The 5000-nt window shown below is 26.8% G+C and overlaps 1 non-coding gene across 1 annotated transcript in view; it reads right to left on the bottom strand.

Annotated features, from left to right (window-relative positions):
• LOC135171831 (small subunit ribosomal RNA) overlaps window positions 1-268 on the bottom strand; it is a 1921-nt gene extending 1653 nt beyond the window's left edge. The window contains exon 1 of the ribosomal RNA XR_010300657.1: window positions 1-268. This exon is cut by the window's left edge and continues 1653 nt beyond it. This is a non-coding gene — a ribosomal RNA (small subunit ribosomal RNA).
• Window positions 269-5000: the final 4732 nt, after the last annotated feature.

Consider the following 5000-nt stretch of genomic DNA (forward strand, 5'->3'; position numbering starts at 1 on the left):
CACCAAAGTTAACGATGGATAGGTAAAACCTACCACCGATTGGTTTTGATCTAATAAAAGCATTCCTCCCATCTCTGGTTAGAAGTCTATTTTGCATGTATTAGCTCTAGAATTACCACAGTTATCCAAGTAAATGTGAGTACGATCTAAGGAACCATAACTGATTTAATGAGCCATTCGCGGTTTCACCTTAATTCGGCATGTACTGAGACATGCATGGCTTAATCTTTGAGACAAGCATATCACTACTGGCAGGATCAACCAGGGAGCTTCGATTTTTTTTCTTTTAAAATATGAAACTCTTTTCATTTTATTAGGTGTTGATATAACACATTTTTTAAATTAAATGTGCAACACATTTTATTTTGTATTTGTTTTATTAACATTAAATACATTTTGAGGTGTTTTGCTGATTTTAATTTCAAACACTTTCCTCTCATCCACATTTATAAATGTGAAAACATTCATCGTTAGATTTTTAAACGACATGGTTATAAGAAATAACTTTTTTCATTTTGACAACTTTATAATTTTACTTGGAGTGAAGTAAGTTAACGCTCTGTTAAAAAAAAAATGAGTGAAAAAGTAATAATATTATATCCTTTTACACACGAAATATCAAACGCCGTAGCGCGTACCACATAGAGAGTCATTCTGTCTTCGACTTGGACTCGTGGCAATGCTGTGCTATACTATAAGCGAAGTATACTTGGGTATGGGAAGCGAAGCCATTGCCCGACCTAGTATAAAACACGTGCATCAAGAGTCCCGCGTACTTGTACCTGTAGGTCCACTTCGACCGCCTGAACATAGAATATATTGCCCGTTCCATGATTACATTGTCAACCTTTATATGAATAAATATTGAATAATAAATTAATTATATATAAAAGGGAATTTATTATAATTGTGTGCATTCAATTATATACAAATATATATTTTTTTTTAATTAAAAATCCTGTGATGCTATTTTTGCATACCAACAAAAATAGCATCAACATTTAAGTCATCATTAAAAATTAATAATATCGGTTACTTGATAATTTATACATCAGTTATACAGGTTTTATTTTAATTTTGTACATTTAAATATATGAATATATATTTTTTTCAATGAAAAATTCTGTGATGCTATTTTTGCATACCAACAAAAATAGCATCAACGTTCCAAGACATCATTGAAAATTAATAATATCGGTTACTTGATAAATTATAAATTAGTTGTATAGAATTTATTTTTATTTTAGGCATTCAATGATATATGAATATATATTTTTTTCAATGAAAAATTCTGTGATGCTATTTTTGCATACCAACAAAAATAGGATCAACGTTCCAAGACATCATTGAAAATTAATAATATCGGTTACTTGATAAATTATAAATTAGTTACATAGAATTTATTTTTATTTTAGGCATTCAATTATATATGAATATATATTTTTTTCAATGAAAAATTCTGTGATGCTATTTTTGCATACCAACAAAAATAGCATCAACGTTCCAAGACATCATTGAAAATTAATAATATCGGTTACTTGATAAAATATAAATTAGTTGTATAGAATTTATTTTTATTTTAGGCATTCAATGATATATGAATATATATTTTTTTCAATGAAAAATTCTGTGATGCTATTTTTGCATACCAACAAAAATAGCATCAACGTTCCAAGACATCATTGAAAATTAATAATATCGGTTACTTGATAAAATATAAATTAGTTGTATAGAATTTAGTTTCATTTTATGCATTCAATTATATATGAATATATATTTTTTTTAATTAAAAATTCTGTGATGCTATTTTTGCATACCAACAAAAATAGCATCAACGTTCCAAGACATCATTGAAAATTAATAATATCGGTTACTTGATAAAATATAAATTAGTTGTATAGAATTTAGTTTAATTTTATGCATTCAATTATATCTGAATATATATTTTTTTCAATTAAAAATTCTGTGATGCTATTTTTGCATACCAACAAAAATAGCATCAACTTTTCAAGTCATCACTAAAAATTAATAATATCGGTTACCTGATAAATTATAAATTAGTTATATAGAATTTAGTTTAATTTTATGCATTCAATTATATATGAATATAATTTTTTTCAATTAAAAATTCTGTGATGCTATTTTTGCATACCAACAAAAATAGCATCAACGTTCCAAGACATCATTGAAAATTAATAATATCGGTTACTTGATAAACTATAAAATAGTTGTATAGAATTTAGTTTAATTTTATGGATTCAATTATATATGAATATATATTTTTTTTAATTAAAAATTCTGTGATGCTATTTTTGCATACCAACAAAAATAGGATCAACGTTTCAAGTCATCAATAAAAATTAATAATATCGGTTACTTGGTAAATTATAAATTAGTTATATAGAATTTAGTTTAATTTTATGCATTCAATTATATATGAATATAATTTTTTTCAATTAAAAATTCTGTGATGCTATTTTTGCATACCAACAAAAATAGCATCAACGTTCCAAGACATCATTGAAAATTAATAATATCGGTTACTTGATAAACTATAAAATAGTTGTATAGAATTTAGTTTAATTTTATGCATTCAATTATATATGAATATATATTTTTTTTAATTAAAAATTCTGTGATGCTATTTTTGCATACCAACAAAAATAGCATCAACGTTCCAAGACATCATTGAAAATTAATAATATCGGTTACTTGATAAACTATAAAATAATTGTATGAAATTTAGTTTAATTTTATGCATTCAATTATATATGAATATATATTTTTTTTAATTAAAAATTCTGTGATGCTATTTTTGCATACCAACAAAAATAGGATCAACGTTTCAAGTCATCAATAAAAATTAATAATATCGGTTACTTGGTAAATTATAAATTAGTTATATAGAATTTAGTTTAATTTTATGCATTCAATTATATATGAATATATATTTTTTTCAATTAAAAATTCTGTGATGCTATTTTTGCATACCAACAAAAATAGCATCAACTTTTCAAGTCATCACTAAAAATTAATAATATCGGTTACCTGATAAATTATAAATTAGTTATATAGAATTTAGTTTAATTTTATGCATTCAATTATATATGAATATAATTTTTTTCAATTAAAAATTCTGTGATGCTATTTTTGCATACCAACAAAAATAGCATCAACTTTTCAAGTCATCACTAAAAATTAATAATATCGGTTACCTGATAAATTATAAATTAGTTTTATAGAATTTAGTTTAATTTTATGCATTCAATTATACATGAATATAATTTTTTTCAATTAAAAATTCTGTGATGCTATTTTTGCATACCAACAAAAATAGCATCAACTTTTCAAGTCATCACTAAAAATTAATAATATCGTTTACCTGATAAATTATAAATTAGTTTTATAGAATTTAGTTTAATTTTATGCATTCAATTATACATGAATATAATTTTTTTCAATTAAAAATTCTGTGATGCTATTTTTGCATACCAACTAAAATAGCATCAACTTTTCAAGTCATCACTAAAAATTAATAATATCGGTTACCTGATAAATTATAAATTAGTTTTATAGAATTTAGTTTAATTTTATGCATTCAATTATACATGAATATAATTTTTTTCAATTAAAAATTCTGTGATGCTATTTTTGCATACCAACAAAAATAGAATCAAGCAAAAATATCACTTATTTTTCCAATTTTCGACTTGTAGAACGATCAAGTATACTATTCTTTGGATTCTAAGATTTTTTTCAAGTGATTATTTTCAAAGTTGGGAAAAATGAAAAATTATTCTAAGTCCCCATTCGTAGTTCTTTTTGATTCGTATTGCTTCGGCGCAAAGTAGGTAGGGACACTTATGGATTTCTCAATTTTTGGATAGGGACAGCCGGATAGCCGTCATTCAGCATAAAAGCTATTGTTATATGCATAGTTTGATGTGAGGAATGGGAATTGATTGAAATTTTCACCCGCCACTTGCCGGCTGGCCTGATTTTAAGGTTTGAGAATCTTGACAACGATTTTGCATACCGACAAAAATAGCATCAAGCAAAAATATCACTTATTTTTCCAATTTTCGACTTGTAGAACGATCAACTATACTATTCTTTGGATTCTAAGATTTTTTTCAAGTGATTATTTTCAAAGTTGGGAAAAATGAAAAATTATTCTAAGTCCCCATTCGTAGTTCTTTTTGATTCGTATTGCTTCGGCGCAAAGTGGGTAGGGACACTTATGGATTTCTCAATTTTTGGATAGGGACAGCCGGATAGCCGTCATTCAGCATAAAAGCTATTGTTATATGCATAGTTTGATGTGAGGAATGGGAATTGATTGAAATTTTCACCCGCCAATTGCCGGCTGGCCTGATTTTAAGGTTTGAGAATCTTGACAACGATTTTGCATACCGACAAAAATAGCATCAAGCAAAAATATCACTTATTTTTCCAATTTTCGACTTGTAGAACGATCAAGTATACTATTCTTTGGATTCTAAGATTTTTTTCAAGTGATTATTTTCAAAGTTAGGAAAAATGAAAAATTATTCTAAGTCCCCATTCGTAGTTCTTTTTGATTCGTATTGCTTCGGCGCAAAGTAGGTAGGGACACTTATGGATTTCTCAATTTTTGGATAGGGACAGCCGGATAGCCGTCATTCAGCATAAAAGCTATTGTTATATGCATAGTTTGATGTGAGGAATGGGAATTGATTGAAATTTTCACCCGCCAATTGCCGGCTGGCCTGATTTTAAGGTTTGAGAATCTTGACAACGATTTTGCATACCGACAAAAATAGCATCAAGCAAAAATATCACTTATTTTTCCAATTTTCGACTTGTAGAACGATCAAGTATACTATTCTTTGGATTCTAAGATTTTTTTCAAGTGATTATTTTCAAAGTTGGGAAAAATGAAAAATTATTCTAAGTCCCCATTCGTAGTTCTTTTTGATTCGTATTGCTTCGGCGCAAAGTGGGTAGGGACACTTATGGAT

This window comes from Diachasmimorpha longicaudata, unplaced genomic scaffold (assembly GCF_034640455.1).
Source record: "Diachasmimorpha longicaudata isolate KC_UGA_2023 unplaced genomic scaffold, iyDiaLong2 ctg00000113.1, whole genome shotgun sequence".
Classification (NCBI taxonomy): Eukaryota; Metazoa; Arthropoda; class Insecta; order Hymenoptera; family Braconidae; genus Diachasmimorpha; species Diachasmimorpha longicaudata.